General features: G+C 39.0%; 1 protein-coding gene across 3 annotated transcripts in view; it reads right to left on the reverse strand.

The window, feature by feature from the left end:
• LOC123499072 (F-box only protein 33-like) overlaps nucleotides 1–25,713 on the reverse strand; it is a 302,244-nt gene that overhangs the window by 141,493 nt on the left and 135,038 nt on the right. The window lies entirely within an intron of this gene.

Here is a 25,713-nt window from a genome sequence, read left to right on the forward strand (position 1 = left end):
GTTTTACAGTGTCTTTTTGTACCTGAAGATGGGATATGTACTTTCCCAAAACGTTGTGAAGTGGATATAATGAAGATAACCATCCTTTTGAAGGTCTTCTCTCTCCTGTACTATATATATATATATATATATATATATATATATATATATATATATATATATATATATATATATATATATAATTCCAAACTAGCTTTTTATTTTTTACACAATGTAGTGGCAAACAAACTGAAAAAAACTGTTAGTTAATGTTGAAAATCATAAACAAATAGATCACCAACAGAATTCAAACTAAAATGTTGAAAATAATCCATGTAAAGTTTCATTATACAGTAGCAAGACAGCCTAAGTTGCATATATCACAAAAAAAAACTCAACATTCCTTGCCTCAATGTCTTCCTGAGACTTTCCACTCAAATCAATCCCACTCACACTTTCCACATGCTACCAGCTGTCACACAATGCACACTTTATTCTCACTTTGGCTCTTGTATCACATTGACATTTTGCAGTTATTTCATATCTTAATGAAATCATCCAAATCATCGTCCAAGATTGGCTCATCCATACTGTCTGAAGAGTCTGTCTCATTGCCTTACTGCTTTTGTGAAGCAGACAGCCCTGAACTGTTTTTCTTCCCTTCTGCTCTTCTTCTCCTCTCATTCCTTCCTTTCTTTTTCCTTCTTAATTTTCTTTTCCTACATTCTCTTTCTTTTTGCTTCAGCTTCTTGTTCCTATTTTTTTTGCTCTCCTCTTGTTCTAAAATTTTCTGACTACTTCATTAAATGGCAGGTGATACAAGTAAGTATTACATACCAAATCAAATTAAGGCATTTCATGTACTACATGTATGATGATGTAGCATATCAGGTCAGGCAATGTTGCCACTTGTCCTGAGGTGGGAGTCAGGTCACCACACAGGCACGCATGTGCAAGTTGACTCACTTTTCATCTGGTCACCACAATGGAAGGACACACTGATGCTTTCCCGTCTTACTGAGTGTTGTATAACCAGACCAATTAAAAAAGTCTCTCCATCCAATGATCTTCAATAAATAAGTTGAGCTTGGGGCAATAACTAAAATCAAATGTGGTCTCATCTTATGTTTCTTCTCACCACTCATAATGTTAGACTAGGTATTTTGAGAGGACATAACAGTAAATATCATGTAAATTACCAGTCTCATTTTCCCTTTTATAACCAGCATCTTTACTGTACAGTAATATTCCGCTTCACGAACATTCGTTTAACAAATTTCCGGTTTAATGTACTATATAAAGTTAGGCTAAAAAGTCTGCATAACGTACAACCATGTCTGTTTTAGCGAATTTTCTGGGTTTGAATTTGCTGGGTGAGGGACCGAACGCGGTAGCTTCGCTATGATTTGCTGGCTCCCCGCCTCTGTCTCTAGCGCTCCTGGAGCTGGATCCAAGATTCTTTAACAACATCAGAGCAACCTCCTGCAGCGAAATGGCATCCATGAGCGCTTGGAGGGATGGTGACAAGGTTGCTATCAGGTTGCTCTGAGGTTGCTGGAAACACCACCTCTGGAGGTGGTGTTACTGTCTTATATATGCATTTATGTTCATAAAACAATATTTCTATTAGCTTTTTACAAACCTTGCCCCCAAGAAAGAATTGTTTTGTAATGCATAAAGTGAAATCTTACATGGAATACCAAAAAATAAAGCAGAGATGAGATCAGCCACAGATGAAGCGAGAGACTCGCTGCCACTCGGCCTCTTCTTCTTCTTGTGACCCTTTTACTTGCATGTTACTTTCATCATGATGTTTATGTTTTCACTCCTCTGTTGCCTGCTATAATGAATATCATATCTTAGGATTCATATACGCTCATGCCATGAGTATAACCTTGACTGTGTCACTGAGTGATAGTGAATTACCTATGAAATACCATGGTATTTCATTAACCCCTTCGCGCCGGATGTTAAAAAAGCCTGCCTGTATGATATACGGGTGGTAGTGCTGTGCGCCCGAGCGCGGGAAACTCGTGCAAGCTTGTCATACTTGTCGTCTTTGTGTATAATGCTGCTATTTTTTAGTCACTATATCGCCTTCGAAAAAAGAAAATGAACGCTTTCTCTCTTGAGAGAGAGAGAGAGAGAGAGAGAGAGAGAGAGAGAGAGAGAGAGAGAGAGAGAGAGAGAGAGAGAGAGAGAGAGAGAGAGAGAGAGTGACATTTGCTAATATTTTAGACACAAGCGGGACGCATGTAGCTTATCTTCGAGAGGAAGAGGGGAGGGAGGGAAGGAGAGGGAAACGAGAGGAGAGAGAGAGAGAGAGAGAGAGAGAGAGAGAGAGAGAGAGAGAGAGAGAGAGAGAGAGAGAGAGAGAGAGATTAGAAAATTTTTGTTTTGTGTGTGTGTGTATTTACCTAATTGTATTTACCTAATTGTAACATACGGAAAGAGCTATGCTCGTACTGTCCCGTCTCCATATCTACTAATGTCCAGCTTTTTCTTAAAATCATGAATATTCCTTGCGTTGACCACTTCCACGTCTAAACTATTCCATGCTTCCACCCTTCTATGAGGGAAGCTATATTTTTCACATCTCTCCTATAAGTGGCCATTTTAGTTTTTTCCCATGCCCTCTCGACATTCTTTCATTCCACATACACAGATCTTCCCTATCCATTTTTCCATGCCAATCATCACTCTGTATATTGCTATCAGGTCTCCCTTTCTCTTCTGTTTTCCAGGGTCGGAAGTTGCATTCTGTTCAGTCTGTCTTCATAAGTCAAATCTCTTAAGTCAGGCACCATTTTGTTGCAGCCCTCTGTACTTTCTCTAGTTTCCTTATGTGTTTCTTTAAGTTCGAGCCCACTGTATTGTTGCATATTCAAGCCTTGGTCTTATCATTGCAGTAATTATTTTCTTCATCATTTCTTCATCTAAATATACGAACGCCACTCTTATGTTCCTCAATAAGTTCAATACTTCTCCAATTATTTTGTTTATATGTCTCTCTGGCGATAGGTCATTGGTAATTGTCACCCCAAGGTCTTTTTCTTCATGACTGGTTTTATGTCTTCATTTCCTATCTTGTACATACTCCTGATTCTTCTTTCACTCTTGCCAAACTCTAATTTCTTGCATTTTGTCGTGTTGAACTCCATTTGCCATGTACAGCTCCATTTCCATATTCTGTCCAAGTCTTCCTGGAGTAGTTCGCAATCTTTGTCACATCTCACTTTTCTTAACAATTTTGCATCGTCTGCAAATAGGCTCACATAACTGGACACCCCATCCACCATGTCATTTATGTAGACCGCAAACATTACTGGTGCCAACACTGATCCCTGTGGAACTCCACTCTCCACCAAGCCCCATTCTGATGGTCTGTCCTTAATTATTGTTCTCATTTCTCTTCCTACCAAAAGTCTTCCATCCATTTTAGTAAACTGCCATGCACTCCTCCTACCATTTCAAGTTTCCAGATCAGTCTCCGGTGTGGTACCTTATCAAAGGCCTTTTTTAAATCCAGATATATTCCATCAGCCCAACCATCTCTTTCCTGTATTACATCTATCACCCTCGAATAGTAACATATCAGGTTTGTCGTGCATGAACGCCCTTTTCTAAAACCAAATTGACACTCACAAAGTATGTCATTTTTCTCCAAGAAGTCTGTCCATCTATTCTTCACCACCCTCTCACACATCTTAGCTACCACACTTGTAAGTGACACTGGTCTATAGTTCAATGGGTCTCTCTTGTTACCTGATTTATAAATTGGGACAATGTTAGCTCTTTTCCAGTCTTGGGGCACTACACCTTCCCTTAATGAGGCATCAATTACTTCACAAACTTTTTCTGCCAGTTGCTCCCTGCATTCTCTTAAAATCCATCCTGATACCCCATCAGGTCCCACAGCTTTTCTCACTTCTAAACTCCCCATCATATTCTTGATCTCCTCCACAGTTACTTGAAACTCCTTCATAATCCCTTTCTGTTCCATTACCAGTGGTTTGTCAAAAGCAGTCTCCTTTGTGAATACCTTCCGAAAGCATCCATTCATAGCCTCTGCCATTTCCTGGGATCCTCACTGCATACTCCATTTACTTCTAAACTTTCAATACTTTCTCTATTTTTGATGTTGTTGTTCACATGTCTGTAAAAAGCCTTGGTTGGTCTTTACATTTATCAATTATATCCTTTTCTTGTTTCTTTCTTTCTTCTCTTCTAATCAACACATATTCATTTCTTGCTCTTTTGTAACTTTCCCACTGCTTAATCCGTCTTTTCCTTCTCCACCTCTTCCATGCATCCTCTTTTCTTGTTCTAGCCTTTTCACATCTATCGTTAAACCAGTCCTGCTTTCCAACTTCTCTATGTTGTCTTATTGGTACAAATTTTTCTCACCTTCTTTGTATATTTTTATAAATTCCTTCCACTTTTCATTTGCTCCTTAGCACTCTTGAATTTCATCCAATTTGTCTCTTGAAAGAATTTCTTTAGGTTTCCAAAATCTGTCTTGGCATAATTCCATCTTCCCACTTTATATTCTTCATTTCTTCTAGATTTCTCTTCATCTATCACCTTGAACTCCAAAACTGCATGATCACTCTTTGCTAAAGGGCACTCCACCCTCATCTCCTCAATGACCATTGGCTCTGTACTAAAGACCAAGTCCAGTCTTGACGATGCTCCCTCTCCTCCAAACCTAGTATCTTCTTTGACCCACTGAGTTAACACATTTTCCATTGCCAGTGTCAATAGTGTATTTCCCCATGTTGTCTCTGATCCTTCCATTGACCAGTCCTCCCAACACACCTCTTTACAATTAAAATCTCCCATCATTATAGTTCGTTCACAGCCACCCAACATTTCTTCCAGACATGTTCCTGTATCTCTTATCATTTCTTCATATTCCTGTACTGACCATGCATTTGTCTTAGGTGGTACGTACACCACTATGTAGTGCCTCTTTTTCCTTCATTAGTTTCTGCTCTGATCTTTAGCACTTCTGCCTTTCCCATACCTTCTTTCACTTGATCCACCTTTATATCTTTTTAACCAGCAACATCACTCCTCCTCCCATCTTACCTACTCTATTTCTTTTCCAAACATTATATTTCCTTCTCCAACCATCATCAGGTCTTCTCCCTCTCTCAGTTTTGTTTCAGTAAGACCCACAATATCTGGGTTCTTGTCCTCAAGTAATCGTTGAGTTCTAAAATCCCGATATCACTCCATTTATGTTGGAATACATTACATTCCGCTCATACGTAAGTTTCTTTAGTCCTTTCTTACTGTACTTTTCTGGGTTATGAACCACTTCCTCAGTCTCATATCCAAGATTCTCCAGAAAAACTCTTTCTTCTCCTCTTCTGTCCTCTCTTCATTTTTTTTCAAAGCCTCCTTTCTCAACTCATTTAACATTTCTCTTTCCTTTTCACCGAGATCTCTTCTCAACCAAATCTTCCTTGTTGTTTCCTGCTGGGCTAACCTCCATGACTTCTCCACCAATTCATCTACATCCTTTTGTGACTTAAGTTTGATTCTTATTGGCCTCATACCTTCTCTGTGAACTTTCCAATTCTATGGAAGTCCTCTATTTCTTGTACTAGGTCTTTTCCTCCTCCTGCACCACATTAATGATATTATTTATCACCTTTTTTATGTTTTTCTCTCTCTCCATTTTACTCGGTGTCTTATCCTCCTCCACACCAAATATCACCACACATCTCTTTTGTCTACAGTTTCCCTCACCAATGTCTCATTTGACTTAATAACCTTCACAACTTTCTCAGCAATCTTCTCTTCTATGATCTGTTGATCTATAATTTCAGCAAGGCCCAAAGTTTTCTCCCAGACTCTTTGATTTCCTTTTCCAGACTTGCAACTTTGTAATTTACCTCCTTTCTTTCCACTTCCTGACTTTTTCCATTCAGCCTGCTTCTCCATCACTTTTCCTAAAGATTCTCCATATTTTTTGCAATTCACTTTAATTAGCTTAACTTCCTCTTTCAGTACTGCATTTTCTGTCTTCATTTCAGCGCACTCTTTCAGCACATTGTCATAACTCTTTTCCAGTTCGCCATACTTTTCAAATAGTTTTTCAATTTTTCCTTCTAATTCCAGAATTTTCTTGACAGACGCTCTTTTCCATTGTACCTTGAAAGCCTGTGAAGTCTGATTTCTCTTCGAGTTCACGGCCGCCATGTTGCGCAGATGTAAACAAACCAGCTGATGGTTCCAACGCAGGTTACAGTTATATTCACCTTCCTGGACATTACTTGCTTCTCAACAGTTAACATATGGAGACGGGACAAACATTACATGCTCCTTTCCCACCTTAGTTACTCTTAGGCAACGGCAACAGTAGTAAAGATGATTTCTCCAGAGCTCAGCGACAAATCTCTCAGGCACCATTTTGTTGCAGCCCTCTGTACTTTCTCTAGTTTCCTTATGTGTTTTTTAAGTTCGAGCCATCATTGCAGTAATTATTTTCTTCATCATTTCTTCATCTAGATATACGAACGCCACTGTGTGTGTGTGTGTGTGTGTGTGTGTGTGTGTGTGTGTGTGTGTGTGTGTGTGTGTGTGTGTGTGTCACATAACTGTGTGTGTGTGTGTGTGTGTGTTGTGTGTGTGTGTGTGTGTGTGTGTGTGTGTGTGTGTGTGTGTGTGTGTGTGTGTGTGTGTGTGTGTGTGTGTGTGTGTGTGTTCTGTTTTCATGAATGTTACAAGGCGGGATGTAACTTATCTTCGAGAGGAGAGGGGAAGGAGAGAAGGAGAGAGAGAGAGAGAGAGAGAGAGAGAGAGAGAGAGAGAGAGAGAGAGAGAGAGAGAGAGAGAGAGAGAGAGAGAGAGAGAGAGAGAGAGAGAGAGAGATGGGAACAGTCTATGCCATTGGGGAATTTTAGACACAAGGCGGGACGCATGTAGCTTATCTTTAGTGATTGGTGGAGACAAGGATGGTGGGAGGAGCACTAGGATTTCAAGGACAGCATACGGCGTGTGTAGTTGGTATCCAACACATTATACAGGACAACTGAACTGAAGAAAGCTCAGAAAAGAAATATGACGTCTACGTAGGTGTCACCGTATATGCTATTGGGGCTTCATGACGCCTACATAGGCGTCACCGTATTGAAGAGGTTAATAATTCACTATCACTCAGTGCCACGGAGTCTAGGTTATCCTCATGGCATGAGCGTATATGAATACTAACATATGATATCCATTATAGCAGGCAATAGAGGAGTGGGAACAAATATCATGGGGAAAGACAACACGCAAAAGGGTCACAAGAAGAAGAGGCGGCCGATGGCTGCGAGTCTCCCACTTCGTCTGTGGCTGATCTCATCTCTGCTTTATTTTTTGGTATTCCATGTAAGATTTCACTTTATGCATTACAAAACAATCCTTTCTTGGGGGCAAGATTTGTAAAAAGCTAATAGAAATGTTGTTTTGTGAACATAAATGCGAGAATGTGAGAGAATTTGTACATAGCTCCTCTAACTTCCAATGACTCATATGACATCATAAAAGTAGTGGTACATTGGTGGCCCAATATACTGCCAAACGTATATATAATTTCTTTTTTTACCCATGTGGTTTTTTGGGGACCAGCCCAGAATGCATCCCCCCTTATTTCCATTATTTCCTATGGGAAAATTACGTCCGCTTAACGAATTTTCGCTCTACGAACAGCTTTGACACCCCCTATCCTGTTCGTTAAGCGGAGTATTACTGTATTTACTTTACTTATGACATAATCACCTGCAGAGATCTTCATGTTTCTCCTGTCCCACCTCTCCCCCCACACCTTTTTGTTTTTTTTAGCAAAGTTATGCATTACATTGAATAGAGAACTGTTATTCCGTTTTTCTTGAAGTAATGAGCGATATGGCAATGTCACACAGATTATCAGCCTCACCCTGTGAGCCCCTACAATTCAATTTTACTATAGCCTAGTAATGCCTAACCCTGGTTGGTGTGCTACTCACTAAGGGCTTTTTATTGCGAGTTTATGCACTATCCACACAATTTCTTATTTGTTGAGACTAGACATGTTCATCCTCAACCATTTGACAGCCAGGCATAATAATGAAATCAATGACAAGTTAGGTTAGTTTTGTATGAAAATAGGTGGCAGTGACTAACACTGACATTCATGTGTACTTTCAAAACAGATAGCGAACTTCAACATACCTCAGTTATAGTGAAACACACACTGTGTAGTTCTCTCTGGTAAGCAGAGAACAGTGAAAAGGTACTGGCAGGAAAACTTGATCTTTGCCTCATCATTTCCACACCCTGTTTTATAATGTTATGTGACTTTACACAGGACTTAGCGCAGAGACATGTCTGGCACACAGACAAAAGAGGAGCGGAGTTGAGGACACAAAAACTGTGTGAGCGAAACACCCCCAAACATGCAAAGCATACTCCATACAAGGAGGGATAAGGCCTTTGTACAAAAGTTAGCAGTTGGACTGGCAGAGACACCTCAGCATGCCTAACTCCAGAGAAGCTGTTTTAGCAAGAGATGAGAAGTGAAGTTTCCAGTTTAGATCATGAGTAAAGGACAGACTGAGGATATTCAGTGAAGAAGAGGGGGCCAATTTAGTGTCATTAACAAAGAGGGGATAGTTGTCTGGAAGGTTGTGTCAAATTGAAAGATGGAGACATTGAGTTCATGAGGTATTGAACACTACTAAATTTTAACTGCCCCAATCAGAAATCTTAGAAAGATCAGAAGTCAGGTGTTCTGTGGTGTTCCTGAACGATCTATTGACTTCCTGAAAGTTTGGTTGTCCCTGAAAGGACGTGGAAAGATGTAGGATGGTATCATCAGTGCAGGAGTGGATAGGGCAAAAAGTTTGGTTAAATATTAGAAAGAAAGTGGGTGACAAGACAGATCCCTGAGGAACACCACTACTAATAGATTTAGGAGAAAAACAGTGACCATCTACCATGGCTGCAATAGAATGGCTGAAAAGGGACCTGGAGACAAGGTTGCATAGAGAAGGATAGAAAGGATTGTTAAACATTATATTTTCTATTTTGTTACTGTTCCAATTAAGCATTTATCCCTATAACTTACCTCACATAAGTTTGCATAGCCTCATATAACCTGCCGAAGCCTACTGTAGCAATAAGTAGGTAACTAATATGTAGCCTAGTGGGAGGTGGAATAGGCTTTCTTGAAATTTTGCTGCCTATGCTTATTTGAAGTTTGTGATTTTTGTGTGAAATACTTTGTGTACAAGATATTAAAAGGTAAATGTCCCCAAAAAGTACTAACTAGTATTAGGGAACAAAAATTACTTTTTCCTTGCCAGGGACTATTTGAAAGAGAAAAAGCCGAATATAATGTGCAACGTTGAAACTAAACTAAGAGCGCAGATCCATATTAGCTTTAAGGAAGAAGGATATAATAGCTGGAGAAGAGACAGAAAGGGTAAAGGGGGAGGAGGAGTACTAATAATGGTTCATGATAATATATGAGTGGAGGATGTACAATATTATTAAGGCAAGGTGGAAGTAATGGGAGTAACAATTAAAAGAGGAATTGAAAAGAAGAAAAAAATCAGTTACATATGTACCACCTAAGACAAATACATGGGGAACTCAGAAACATAAAGATATGCAAAGAGAAGTGACTAAGTGCTTAAATAATATAAGAAGAGATGTAAGAATACTTTTAGTTGGAGACTTTAACTGTAAAAATTAAACTGGAGAGAGATGGAAGTAGTTGATTAAGGTAAATACAATGGACCAGTGGGTGTAGGAGTCAACAAGGTACAAGGGGGTAAAAGAACCATTGTTGCTTGACCTAGTATTCACAAAGAAACCAGAGCCCCCTCCCAGCATACAATACCTTACTTCAATGGGAAGAAGTGATCATGTGATATTAGAGCTGGAAATACAGGAGGAGGATGGGATAAGATACAGAGATGACTACAAAAAAAGATTAGATTATGCAAGAGCAGATTTTGAAAAATTAAGGATCTTTTTTGCTGATACTGAATAGAGAAACATTAAGTACAAAAGGACAATACAAGGGAAATATGAAATATTCTTACATAAATATAATGAAGGAGTAAAGAAATAAGTACCTTTTTAAAGAGTCAAGAAAAAAATACATGCTTGGTACAATGCTAGATGCACATAAAGTAAATAGGCAAAAGATAAAGCTTGGAAGAAACTCATAAAGCAGAGAAATGACAATAACAGACAGCAGTATAAGGATGAGAGAAATAAATATATTAGAGTAAGGAGAGAGGAAGAAAGAAACTTTGAGAAAGATGTGGTGAGTAATAGCAAAGATGAACCCAAGCTTTTCTACAAATTTATAAATGGCAAAATGAAGAACAAGAAAACAATAGAAAAAATAATTATAGAAAGGAAGACATGCCAAGCAGAGAAGGAAATGTGTGAAATACATGTAATGAATGAGAGCTTCAAAACTGTGTTCAATGTAGTTTTTACAAAACCTAATTAGTATTGCATTACCAAGGATTACAGGAAATCATAGTGCAAAATGAGGATATTGGAAGATTATTGGATAATTAGGATGTCAGAAAAACCAATGGGGCTGGATGGTGTATCAGGCTGGGTGCTAAAAGAATTTAAAGAGCAACTACTGGATCCAATTTGGGAAATAATTACAAGTTCACTAAAAAAAAAGGAAAATTCCACTTGAATGGAAGAAAGCCAATGTAATACCAATATTTAAAGGAGGAAAGGCAACTGAGCCATTATATTACAGACCGGTGTCACTTACAAGTGTTATGGGGATGTTGTGTGAAATAGTTATGAAAGAAAAATGGGTTAAACATCTGGAAGAACAAGAAGTTATATCGAACAGACAATTTGGGTTCAGGACAGGATGGTCATGTGTGTCGAACTTATTAAGCTTCTACTCGAGAGATGGATGGGTGGAGACAGTATACCTGGACTTAAAAAAGGCTTTTGATAAAGTCCCTCAAGGGAGATTAATTTGGAAACTAGAGAACATAGGAGGACTGCAAGGAACTTTGTTAGAACAGGCAAGGGATTATTTGAAGGACGGGGATCTGAGAACTGTGATCAGAGATACATATTCATCTTGGGGTAAAGTAACAAGTGGAGTGCCACAAGGGTCAGTGTTAGTTCCAGATTTAAGTAAACGACATTCACAATGGCGTAAACAGTTATACTGATTCATTTGCTGATTATGCAAAGCTGCTAAGAGTAATCAAAACTTTGGATGACTGTTTGCTGTTACAGGAAGATATAAACAAAATCTATGAATGAGGTAAGAATTGGAAATTGGAGTTCAATGCCAAGAAATGTCATGTAAAGGAACTAAGAAAGAGCAAGAGAACAACGGTATGGAATTATCTGATGGGAGAGAAACAAATAATGAAGACTGAAGAGGAAAAAAAAGATCTGGAAGTGATTATACAGGAAAATCTGAACTCCTAAAAAACACATAAGCAAGATATTTAGATTATCATAAAAAATTTTGACTAATATAAGAGTGGCATTTCAATTCATGGACAAAGATATGATGAAAAAAATTATCACAAGCATGATACGTCGTCCAAAGCTGGAATATGCTGCTGTGGTGTGGTCTCCAAGCTCTAAATAAGACATAGGAAGATTAGAATGGATACAGAAGATTGCTACAAAGATGGTGCTGGAACTAAAGGACCTAACATATGAAGAACGGCTGAAGGAAATGGGACTGCCAACCTTACAAGATAAAAGAAAACGAGGTGACCTAATAAAATGTACAAGATGGATGGCATTGAAAAGATAGACAAGGAAGACCTGGTGCTGGCGACAGAAGATAGAAGGAAGAGAGGACATGTAAAGATCAGGTTGAGGCAGTATGTGAAGGATATTGGAAAATACAGCTTTACACAAAGAATGGTGGAAAAGTGGAATGCATTGAATAATGTTGTTACAGCACATAATGTGCATAACTTTAAAGAAAAATTGGATAAATGTAGACATAAAGACAAGACACTATGAGCCCTACTCAAACCCTATACAAAATAACTAGGTAAACACACACACACACACACACAAGGGAGGCTTTGAAAAAAAATGAAGAGAGGACAGAAGAGGAGAAGAAAGAGTTTTTCTGGAGAATCTTGGATATGAGACTGAGAAAGTGGTTCATAACCCAGAAAAGTACAGCAAGAAAGGATTAAAGAAACTTACGTATGAGCGGAATGTAATGTATTCCAACATAAATGGAGTGATATCGGGGATTTTAGAACTCAACGATTACTTGAGGACAAGAACCCAGATATTGTGGGTCTTACTGAAACAAAACTGAGAGAGGAGAAGACCTGATGATGGTTGGAGAAGGAAATATAATGTTTGGAAAAGAAATAGAGTAGGTAAGATGGGAGGAGGAGTGATGTTGCTGGTTAAAAAGATATAAAGGTGGATCAAGTGAAAGAAGGTATGGGAAAGGCAGAAGTGCTAAAGATCAGAGCAGAAACTAATGAAGGAAAAAGAGGCACTACATAGTGGTGTACGTACCACCTAAGACAAATGCATGGTCAGTACAGGAATATGAAGAAATGATAAGTGATACAGGAACATGTCTGGAAGAAATGTTGGGTGGCTGTGAACGAACTATAATGATGGGAGATTTTAATTGTAAAGAGGTGTGTTGGGAGGACTGGTCAATGGAAGGATCAGAGACAACATGGGGAAATACACTATTGACACTGGCAATGGAAAATGTGTTAACTCAGTGGGTCAAAGAAGATACTAGGTTTGGAGGAGAGGGAGCATCGTCAAGACTGGACTTGGTCTTTAGTACAGAGCCAATGGTCATTGAGGAGATGAGGGTGGAGTGCCCTTTAGCAAAGAGTGATCATGCAGTTTTGGAGTTCAAGGTGATAGATGAAGAGAAATCTAGAAGAAATGAAGAATATAAAGTGGGAAGATGGAATTATGCCAAGACAGATTTTGGAAACCTAAAGAAATTCTTTCAAGAGACAAATTGGATGAAATTCAAGAGTGCTAAGGAGCAAATGAAAAGTGGAAGGAATTTATAAAAATATACAAAGAAGGTGAGAAAAATTTGTACCAATAAGACAACATAGAGAAGTTGGAAAGCAGGACTGGTTTAACGATAGATGTGAAAAGGCTAGAACAAGAAAAGAGGATGCATGGAAGAGGTGGAGAAGGAAAAGACGGATTAAGCAGTGGGAAAGTTACAAAAGAGCAAGAAATGAATATGTGTTGATTAGAAGAGAAGAAAGAAAGAAACAAGAAAAGGATATAATTGATAAATGTAAAGACCAACCAAGGCTTTTTACAGACATGTGAACAACAACATCAAAAATAGAGAAAGTATTGAAAGTTTAGAAGTAAATGGAGTATGCAGTGAAGATCCCAGGAAATGGCAGAGGCTATGAATGGATGCTTTCGGAAGGTATTCACAAAGGAGACTGCTTTTGACAAACCACTGGTAATGGAACAGAAAGGGATTATGAAGGAGTTTCAAGTAACTGTGGAGGAGATCAAGAATATGATGGGGAGTTTAGAAGTGAGAAAAGCTGTGGGACCTGATGGGGTATCAGGATGGATTTTAAGAGAATGCAGGAGCAACTGGCAGAAAAAGTTTGTGAAGTAATTGATGCCTCATTAAGGGAAGGTGTAGTGCCCCAAGACTGGAAAAGAGCTAACATTGTCCCAATCTATAAATCAGGTAACAAGAGACCCATTGAACTATAGACCAGTGTCACTTACAAGTGTGGTAGCTAAGATGTGTGAGAGGGTGGTGAAGAATAGATGGACAGACTTCTTGGAGAAAAATGACATACTTTGTGAGTGTCAATTTGGTTTTAGAAAAGGGCGTTCATGCACGACAAACCTGATATGTTACTATTCGAGGGTGATAGATGTAATACAGGAAAGAGATGGTTGGGCTGATGGAATATATCTGGATTTAAAAAGGCCTTTGATAAGGTACCACACCAGAGACTGATCTGGAAACTTGAAATGGTAGGAGGAGTGCATGGCAGTTTACTAAAATGGATGGAAGACTTTTGGTAGGAAGAGAAATGAGAACAATAATTAAGGACAGACCATCAGAATGGGGCTTGGTGGAGAGTGGAGTTCCACAGGGATCAGTGTTGGCACCAGTAATGTTCGCGGTCTACATAAATGACATGGTGGATGGGGTGTCCAGTTATGTGAGCCTATTTGCAGACGATGCAAAATTGTTAAGAAAAGTGAGATGTGACAAAGATTGCGAACTACTCCAGGAAGACTTGGACAGAATATGGAAATGGAGCTGTACATGGCAAATGGAGTTCAACACGACAAAATGCAAGAAAATAGAGTTTGGCAAGAGTGAAAGAAGAATCAGGAGTATGTACAAGATAGGAAATGAAGACATAAAACCAGTCATGAAGAAAAAGACCTTGGGGTGACAATTACCAATGACCTATCGCCAGAGACATATAAACAAAATAATTGGAGAAGTATTGAACTTATTGAGGAACATAAGAGTGGCGTTCGTATATTTAGATGAAGAAATGATGAAGAAAATAATTACTGCAATGATAAGACCGAGGCTTGAATATGCAACAATACAGTGGGCTCGAACTTAAAGAAACACATAAGGAAACTAGAGAAAGTACAGAGGGCTGCAACAAAATGGTGCCTGACTTAAGAGATTTGACTTATGAAGACAGACTGAAAAGAATGCAACTTCCGACCCTGGAAAACAGAAGAGAAAGGGAGACCTGATAGCAATATACAGAGTGATGATTGGCATGGAAAAATGGATAGGGAAGATCTGTGTATGTGGAATGAAAGAATGTCGAGAGGGCATGGGAAAAACTAAAATGGCCACTTATAGGAGAGATGTGAAAAATATAGCTTCCCTCATAGAAGGGTGGAAGCATGGAATAGTTTAGACGTGGAAGTGGTCAGCGCAAGGAATATTCATGATTTTAAGAAAAAGCTGGACATTAATAGATATGGAGACGGGACAACACGAGCATAGCTCTTTTCCGTATGTTACAATTAGGTAAATACAATTAGGTAAATACACACACACACACACACACACACACACACACACACACACACACACACACACAGGACATCGTCGATGGCGGAGGTGGTCGCTGAGCTCAGAGCAATCATCTCTAATTCTACAGTTACCATTGCCTAAGAGTAACCAAGGTGGGAAAGGAGCTGGTAATGTTTGTCCCGTCTCCATATAGTCATGTTAACTGTTGATTAGCAAAATAATGTCCAGTGAAGGTAAATATAAACTGTAGCCTGCGTTTGAGCCATCAGCTGGTTTGTTTACATCTGCGCAACATGGCGGCCGTGAACTCGAAAGATGAATCAGACTTCACAGGGTTTCAAGGAATAATGGAGAAGAGCGCTTATGTGAAGAAAATTCTGGAGTTAGAAGGTAAAATTGAAAAACTGTTTGAAAAGTATGGGGCCTGGAAACGAGTTATGACAATGTAAAGAAAGACTGTGCCGATATGAAGAAGGAAAATGAAGCACTGAAAGAGGAAGTTAAGCTAATTAAAGTGAATTGCGAAAAATGTGGAGAATCTCTAGGAAAAGTGATGGAGAAGCAGGCTGAATGGAAAAAAGTCAGGAAGTGGAAAGAAAGGAGGTAAATTACAAAGTTGCAAGTCTGGAAAAGGAAATCAAAGAGTCTGGGAGAAAACTTTGGGCCTTGCTGAAATTATAGATCAACAGATCATAGAAGAGAAGATAGCTGAGAAAGTGGTGAAGGTTATTAAGTCAAATGAGACATTGGTGAGGGAAACTGTAGACAAAAAGAGATGTGTGGTGATATTTGGTGTGGAGGAGGATAAGACACCGAGTAAAATGGAGAGAGAAAAACATAAAAAGGTGATAAATAATATCATTAATGTGGTGCAGGAGGAGGAAAAGACCTAGTACAAGAAATAGAGGACTTCCATAGAATTGGAAAGTTCACAAGAGAAGGTATGAGGCCAATAAGAATCAAACTTAAGTCACAAAAGGATGTAGATGAATTGGTGGAGAAGTCATGGAGGCTAGCCCAGCAGGAAACAACAAGGAAGATTTGGTTGAGAAGAGATCTCGGTGAAAAGGAAAGAGAAATGTTAAATGAGTTGAGAAAGGAGGCTTTGAAAAAATGAAGAGAGGACAGAAGAGGAGAAGAAAGAGTTTTCTGGAGAATCTTGGATATGAGACTGAGGAAGTGGTTCATAACCCAGAAAAGTACAGCAAGAAAGGACTAAAGAAACTTACATATGAGCGAAATGTAATGTATTCCAACATAAATGGAGTGATATCGGGGATTTTAGAACTCAACGATTACTTGAGGACAAGAACCCAGATATTGTGGGTCTTACTGAAACAAAACTGAGAGAGGAGAAGACCTGATGATGGTTGGAGAAGGAAATATAATGTTTGGAAAAGAAATAGAGTAGGTAAGATGGGAGGAGGAGTGATGTTGCTGGTTAAAAAAGATATAAAGGTGGATCAAGTGAAAAAAGGTATGGGAAAGGCAGAAGTGCTAAAGATCAGAGCAGAAACTAATGAAGGAAAAAGAGGCACTACATAGTGGTGTACGTACCACCTAAGACAAATGCATGGTCAGTACAGGAATATGAAGAAATGATAAGTGATACAGGAACATGTCTGGAAGAAATGTTGGGTGGCTGTGAACGAACTATAATGATGGGAGATTTTAATTGTAAAGAGGTGTGTTGGGAGGACTGGTCAATGGAAGGATCAGAGACAACATGGGGAAATACACTATTGACACTGGCAATGGAAAATGTGTTAACTCAGTGGGTCAAAGAAGATACTAGGTTTGGAGGAGAGGGAGCATCGTCAAGACTGGACTTGGTCTTTAGTACAGAGCCAATGGTCATTGAGGAGATGAGGGTGGAGTGCCCTTTAGCAAAGAGTGATCATGCAGTTTTGGAGTTCAAGGTGATAGACGAAGAGAAATCTAGAAGAAATGAAGAATATAAAGTGGGAAGATGGAATTATGCCAAGACAGATTTTGGAAACCTAAAGAAATTCTTTCAAGAGACAAATTGGATGAAATTCAAGAGTGCTAAGGAGCAAATGAAAAGTGGAAGGAATTTATAAAAATATACAAAGAAGGTGAGAAAAATTTGTACCAATAAGACAACATAGAGAAGTTGGAAAGCAGGACTGGTTTAACGATAGATGTGAAAAGGCTAGAACAAGAAAAGAGGATGCATGGAAGAGGTGGAGAAGGAAAAGACGGATTAAGCAGTGGGAAAGTTACAAAAGAGCAAGAAATGAATATGTGTTGATTAGAAGAGAAGAAAGAAAGAAACAAGAAAAGGATATAATTGATAAATGTAAAGACCAACCAAGGCTTTTTACAGACATGTGAACAACAACATCAAAAATAGAGAAAGTATTGAAAGTTTAGAAGTAAATGGAGTATGCAGTGAAGATCCCAGGAAATGGCAGAGGCTATGAATGGATGCTTTCGGAAGGTATTCACAAAGGAGACTGCTTTTGACAAACCACTGGTAATGGAACAGAAAGGGATTATGAAGGAGTTTCAAGTAACTGTGGAGGAGATCAAGAACATGATGGGGAGTTTAGAAGTGAGAAAAGCTGTGGGACCTGATGGGGTATCAGGATGGATTTTAAGAGAATGCAGGGAGCAATTGGCAGAAAAAGTTTGTGAAGTAATTGATGCCTCATTAAGGGAAGGTGTAGTGCCCCAAGACTGGAAAAGAGCTAACATTGTCCCAATCTATAAATCAGGTAACAAGAGAGACCCATTGAACTATAGACCAGTGTCACTTACAAGTGTGGTAGCTAAGATGTGTGAGAGGGTGGTGAAGAATAGATGGACAGACTTCTTGGAGAAAAATGACATACTTTGTGAGTGTCAATTTGGTTTTAGAAAAGGGCGTTCATGCACGAAAACCTGATATGTTACTATTCGAGGGTGATAGATGTAATACAGGAAAGAGATGGTTGGGCTGATGGAATATATCTGGATTTAAAAAGGCCTTTGATAAGGTACCACACCAGAGACTGATCTGGAAACTTGAAATGGTAGGAGGAGTGCATGGCAGTTTACTAAAATGGATGGAAGACTTTTGGTAGGAAGAGAAATGAGAACAATAATTAAGGACAGACCATCAGAATGGGGATTGGTGGAGAGTGGAGTTCCACAGGGATCAGTGTTGGCACCAGTAATGTTCGCGGTCTACATAAATGACATGGTGGATGGGGTGTCCAGTTATGTGAGCCTATTTGCAGACGATGCAAAATTGTTAAGAAAAGTGAGATGTGACAAAGATTGCGAACTACTCCAGGAAGACTTGGACAGAATATGGAAATGGAGCTGTACATGGCAAATGGAGTTCAACACGACAAAATGCAAGAAAATAGAGTTTGGCAAGAGTGAAAGAAGAATCAGGAGTATGTACAAGATAGGAAATGAAGACATAAAACCAGTCATGAAGAAAAAGACCTTGGGGTGACAATTACCAATGACCTATCGCCAGAGAGACATATAAACAAAATAATTGGAGAAGTATTGAACTTATTGAGGAACATAAGAGTGGCGTTCGTATATCTAGATGAAGAAATGATGAAGAAAATAATTACTGCAATGATAAGACCGAGGCTTGAATATGCAACAATACAGTGGGCTCCGAACTTAAAGAAACACATAAGGAAACTAGAGAAAGTACAGAGGGCTGCAACAAAATGGTGCCTGACTTAAGAGATTTGACTTATGAAGACAGACTGAAAAGAATGCAACTTCCAACCCTGGAAAACAGAAGAGAAAGGGAGACCTGATAGCAATATACAGAGTGATGATTGGCATGGAAAAATGGATAGGGAAGATCTGTGTATGTGGAATGGAAGAATGTCGAGAGGGCATGGGAAAAACTAAAATGGCCACTTATAGGAGAGATGTGAAAAATATAGCTTCCCTCATAGAAGGGTGGAAGCATGGAATAGTTTAGACGTGGAAGTGGTCAACATAAGGAATATTCATGATTTTAAGAAAAAGCTGGACATTAATAGATATGGAGACGGGACAACACGAGCATAGCTCTTTTCCCGTATGTTACAATTAGGTAAATACAATTAGGTAAATACACACATAATGATGGGAGATTTTAATTGTAAAGAGGTGTGTTGGGAGGACTGGTCAATGGAAGAATCAGAGTCAACATGGGGAAATACACTATTGACACTGGCAATGGAAAATGTGTTAACTCAGTGGGTCAAAGAAGATACTAGGTTTGGAGGAGAGGGAGCATCGTCAAGACTGGACTTGGTCTTTAGTACAGAGCCAATGGTCATTGAGGAGATGAGGGTGGAGTGCCCTTTAGCAAAGAGTGATCATGCAGTTTTGGAGTTCAAGGTGATAGATGAAGAGAAATCTAGAAGAAATGAAGAATATAAGGTGGGAAGATGGAATTATGCCAAGACAGATTTTGGAAACCTAAAGAAATTCTTTCAAGAGACAAATTGGATGAAATTCAAGAGTGCTAAGGAGCAAATGAAAAGTGGAAGGAATTTATAAAAATATACAAAGAAGGTGAGAAAAATTTGTACCAATAAGACAACATAGAAGTTGGAAAGCAGGACTGGTTTAACGATAGATGTGAAAAGGCTAGAACAAGAAAAGAGGATGCATGGAAGAGGTGGAGAAGGAAAAGACGGATTAAGCAGTGGGAAAGTTACAAAAGAGCAAGAAATGAATATGTGTTGATTAGAAGAGAAGAAAGAAAGAAACAAGAAAAGGATATAATTGATAAATGTAAAGACCAACCAAGGCTTTTTACAGACATGTGAACAACAACATCAAAAATAGAAAGTATTGAAAGTTTAGAAGTAAATGGAGTATGCAGTGAAGATCCCAGGAAATGGCAGAGGCTATGAATGGATGCTTTGGAAGGTATTCACAAAGGAGACTGCTTTTGACAAACCACTGGTAATGGAACAGAAAGGGATTATGAAGGAGTTTCAAGTAACTGTGGAGGAGATCAAGAATATGATGGGGAGTTTAGAAGTGAGAAAAGCTGTGGGACCTGATGGGGTATCAGGATGGATTTTAAGAGAATGCAGGAGCAACTGGCAGAAAAAGTTTGTGAAGTAATTGATGCCTCATTAAGGGAAGGTGTAGTGCCCCAAGACTGGAAAAGAGCTAACATTGTCCCAATCTATAAATCAGGTAACAAGAGAGACCCATTGAACTATAGACCAGTGTCACTTACAAGTGTGGTAGCTAAGATGTGTGAGAGGGTGGTGAAGAATAGATGGACAGACTTCTTGGAGAAAAATGACATACTTTGTGAGTGTCAATTTGGTTTTAGAAAAGGGCGTTCATGCACGACAAACCTGATATGTTACTATTCGAGGGTGATAGATGTAATACAGGAAAGAGATGGTTGGGCTGATGGAATATATCTGGATTTAAAAAGGCCTTTGATAAGGTACCACACGGAGACTGATCTGGAAACTTGAAATGGTAGGAGGAGTGCATGGCAGTTTACTAAAATGGATGGAAGACTTTTGGTAGGAAGAGAAATGAGAACAATAATTAAGGACAGACCATCAGAATGGGGCTTGGTGGAGAGTGGAGTTCCACAGGGATCAGTGTTGGCACCAGTAATGTTCATGTCTACATAAATGACATGGTGGATGGGGTGTCCAGTTATGTGAGCCTATTTGCAGACGATGCAAAATTGTTAAGAAAAGTGAGATGTGACAAAGATTGCGAACTACTCCAGGAAGACTTGGACAGAATATGGAAATGGAGCTGTACATGGCAAATGGAGTTCAACACGACAAAATGCAAGAAAATAGAGTTTGGCAAGAGTGAAAGAAGAATCAGGAGTATGTACAAGATAGGAAATGAAGACATAAAACCAGTCATGAAGAAAAAGACCTTGGGGTGACAATTACCAATGACCTATCGCCAGAGAGACATATAAACAAAATAATTGGAGAAGTATTGAACTTATTGAGGAACATAAGAGTGGCGTTCGTATATTTAGATGAAGAAATGATGAAGAAAATAATTACTGCAATGATAAGACCGAGGCTTGAATATGCAACAATACAGTGGGCTCGAACTTAAAGAAACACATAAGGAAACTAGAGAAAGTACAGAGGGCTGCAACAAAATGGTGCCTGACTTAAGAGATTTGACTTATGAAGACAGACTGAAAAGAATGCAACTTCCAACCCTGGAAAACAGAAGAAAGGGAGACCTGATAGCAATATACAGAGTGATGATTGGCATGGAAAAATGGATAGGGAAGATCTGTGTATGTGGAATGAAAGAATGTCGAGAGGGCATGGGAAAAAACTAAAATGGCCACTTATAGGAGAGATGTGAAAAATATAGCTTCCCTCATAGAAGGGTGGAAGCATGGAATAGTTTAGACGTGGAAGTGGTCAACGCAAGGAATATTCATGATTTTAAGAAAAAGCTGGACATTAATAGATATGGAGACGGGACAACACGAGCATAGCTCTTTTCCGTATGTTACAATTAGGTAAATACAATTAGGTAAATACACACACACACACACACACACACACACAATGGACAGTGGAAATATTAATCAGGTGTGAAGAACAAAGCTGGTAAAGTTACAAATGAATGGAAGTCTGTGAAGAAAATTCTGAAAAATTGAAAACTGTTTGAAATGAATGGAAAAGAACAATGTAATGAAAGAGTGTGCCGATATGAAGTGGAAGAGAAAGGAACTTAAAAATGTGCAATCTCTGGAAAAGTGATGGAGAAGCAGGCTGAATGGAAAAAAGTCAGGAAGTGGAAAGAAAGGAGGTAAATTACAGATCAACAGATCAAGAGAAGAAGATTTGAGAAAGTCAACAGATCATGAAGGTTATTAAGAAAGTGGTCAAATGAGCGGTGAAAAAAATGAAGAGAGGACAGAAGAGGAGAAGAAAGAGTTTTCTGGAGAATCTTGGATATGAGACTGAGGAAGTGGTTCATAACCCAGAAAAGTACAGCAAGAAAGGACTAAAGAAACTTACATATGAGCGAAATGTAATGTATTCCAACATAAATGGAGTGATATCGGGATTTTAGAACTCAACGATTACTTGAGGACAAGAACCCAGATATTGTGGGTCTTACTGAAACAAAACTGAGAGAGGAGAAGACCTGATGATGGTTGGAGAAGGAAATATAATGTTTGGAAAAGAAATAGAGTAGGTAAGATGGGAGGAGGAGTGATGTTGCTGGTTAAAAAGATATAAAGGTGGATCAAGTGAAAGAAGGTATGGGAAAGGCAGAAGTGCTAAAGATCAGAGCAGAAACTAATGAAGGAAAAAGAGGCACTACATAGTGGTGTACGTACCACCTAAGACAAATGCATGGTCAGTACAGGAATATGAAGAAATGATAAGTGATACAGGAACATGTCTGGAAGAAATGTTGGGTGGCTGTGAACGAACTATAATGATGGGAGATTTTAATTGTAAAGAGGTGTGTTGGGAGGACTGGTCAATGGAAGGATCAGAGACAACATGGGAAATACACTATTGACACTGGCAATGGAAAATGTGTTAACTCAGTGGGTCAAAGAAGATACTAGGTTTGGAGGAGAGGAGCATCGTCAAGACTGGACTTGGTCTTTAGTACAGAGCCAATGGTCATTGAGGAGATGAGGGTGGAGTGCCCTTTAGCAAGAGTGATCATGCAGTTTTGGAGTTCAAGGTGATAGATGAAGAAATCTAGAAGAAATGAAGAATATAAAGTGGGAAGATGGAATTATGCCAAGACAGATTTTGGAAACCTAAAGAAATTCTTTCAAGAGACAAATTGGATGAAATTCAAGAGTGCTAAGGAGCAAATGAAAAGTGGAAGGAATTTATAAAATATACAAAGAAGGTGAGAAAAATTTGTACCAATAAGACAACATAGAAGTTGGAAAGCAGGACTGGTTTAACGATAGATGTGAAAAGGCTAGAACAAGAAAAGAGGATGCATGGAAGAGGTGGAGAAGGAAAAGACGGATTAAGCAGTGGGAAAGTTACAAAAGAGCAAGAAATGAATATGTGTTGATTAGAAGAAGAAAGAAAGAAACAAGAAAAGGATATAATTGATAAATGTAAAGACCAACCAAGGCTTTTTACAGACATGTGAACAACAACATCAAAAATAGAAAGTATTGAAAGTTTAGAAGTAAATGGGTATGCAGTGAAGATCCCAGGAAATGGCAGAGGCTATGAATGGATGCTTTCGGAAGGTATTCACAAAGGAGACTGCTTTTGACAAACCACTGGTAATGGAACAGAAAGGGATTATGAAGGAGTTTCAAGTAACTGTGGAGGAGATCAAGAATATGATGGGGAGTTTAGAAGTGAGAAAAGCTGTGGGACCTGATGGGGTATCAGGATGGATTTTAAGAGAATGCAGGGAGCAACTGGCAGAAAAAGTTTGTGAAGTAATTGATGCCTCATTAAGGGAAGGTGTAGTGCCCCAAGACTGGAAAAGAGCTAACATTGTCCCAATCTATAAATCAGGTAACAAGAGACCCATTGAACTATAGACCAGTGTCACTTACAAGTGTGGTAGCTAAGATGTGTGAGAGGGTGGTGAAGAATAGATGGACAGACTTCTTGGAGAAAAATGACATACTTTGTGAGTGTCAATTTGGTTTTAGAAAAGGCGTTCATGCGACAAACCTGATATGTTACTATTCGAGGGTGATAGATGTAATACAGGAAAGAGATGGTTGGGCTGATGGAATATATCTGGATTTAAAAAAGGCCTTTGATAAGGTACCACACCGGAGACTGATCTGGAAACTTGAAATGGTAGGAGGAGTGCATGGCAGTTTACTAAAATGGATGGAAGACTTTTGGTAGGAAGAGAAATGAGAACAATAATTAAGGACAGACCATCAGAATGGGGCTTGGTGGAGAGTGGAGTTCCACAGGGATCAGTGTTGGCACCAGTAATGTTCGCGGTCTACATAAATGACATGGTGGATGGGGTGTCCAGTTATGTGAGCCTATTTGCAGGCGATGCAAAATTGTTAAGAAAAGTGAGATGTGACAAAGATTGCGAACTACTCCAGGAAGACTTGGACAGAATATGGAAATGGAGCTGTACATGGCAAATGGAGTTCAACACGACAAAATGCAAGAAAATAGAGTTTGGCAAGAGTGAAAGAAGAATCAGGAGTATGTACAAGATAGGAAATGAAGACATAAAACCAGTCATGAAGAAAAAGACCTTGGGGTGACAATTACCAATGACCTATCGCCAGAGAGACATATAAACAAAATAATTGGAGAAGTATTGAACTTATTGAGGAACATAAGAGTGGCGTTCGTATATTTAGATGAAGAAATGATGAAGAAAATAATTACTGCAATGATAAGACCGAGGCTTGAATATGCAACAATACAGTGGGCTCGAACTTAAAGAAACACATAAGGAAACTAGAGAAAGTACAGAGGGCTGCAACAAAATGGTGCCTGACTTAAGAGATTTGACTTATGAAGACAGACTGAAAAGAATGCAACTTCCGACCCTGGAAAACAGAAGAAAGGGAGACCTGATAGCAATATACAGAGTGATGATTGGCATGGAAAAATGGATAGGGAAGATCTGTGTATGTGGAATGAAAGAATGTCGAGAGGGCATGGGAAAAAACTAAAATGGCCACTTATAGGAGAGATGTGAAAAATATAGCTTCCCTCATAGAAGGGTGGAAGCATGGAATAGTTTAGACGTGGAAGTGGTCAGCAAGGAATATTCATGATTTTAAGAAAAAGCTGGACATTAATAGATATGGAGACGGGACAACACGAGCATAGCTCTTTTCCGTATGTTACAATTAGGTAAATACAATTAGGTAAATACACACACACACACACACACACACACACACACACACACACACACACACACACACACACACACACACACACACACACACACAAACACACATCGTCGATGGCGGATGTGGTCGCTGAGCTCAGAGCAATCATCTCTAATTCTACAGTTACCATTGCCTAAGAGTAACCAAGGTGGGAAAGGAGCTGGTAATGTTTGTCCCGTCTCCATATAGTCATGTTAACTGTTGATTAGCAAAATAATGTCCAGTGAAGGTAAATATAAACTGTAGCCTGCGTTTGAGCCATCAGCTGGTTTGTTTACATCTGCGCAACATGGCGGCCGTGAACTCGAAAGATGAATCAGACTTCACAGGATTTCAAGGAATAATGGAGAAGAGCGCTTATGTGAAGAAAATTCTGGAGTTGGAAGGTAAAATTGAAAAACTGTTTGAAAAGTATGGGGGCCTGGAAACGAGTTATGACAATGTAAAGAAAGACTGTGCCGATATGAAGAAGGAAAATGAAGCACTGAAAGAGGAAGTTAAGCTAATTAAAGTGAATTGCGAAAAATGTGGAGAATCTCTAGGAAAAGTGATGGAGAAGCAGGCTGAATGGAAAAAAAGTCAGGAAGTGGAAAGAAAGGAGGTAAATTACAAAGTTGCAAGTCTGGAAAAGGAAATCAAAGAGTCTGGGAGAAAACTTTGGGCCTTGCTGAAATTATAGATCAACAGATCATAGAAGAAGATTGCTGAGAAAGTGGTGAAGGTTATTAAGTCAAATGAGACATTGGTGAGGAAACTGTAGACAAAAGAGATGTGTGGTGATATTTGGTGTGGAGGAGGATAAGACACCGAG

This window comes from Portunus trituberculatus, chromosome 49 (assembly GCF_017591435.1).
Source record: "Portunus trituberculatus isolate SZX2019 chromosome 49, ASM1759143v1, whole genome shotgun sequence".
NCBI lineage: Eukaryota > Metazoa > Arthropoda > Malacostraca > Decapoda > Portunidae > Portunus > Portunus trituberculatus.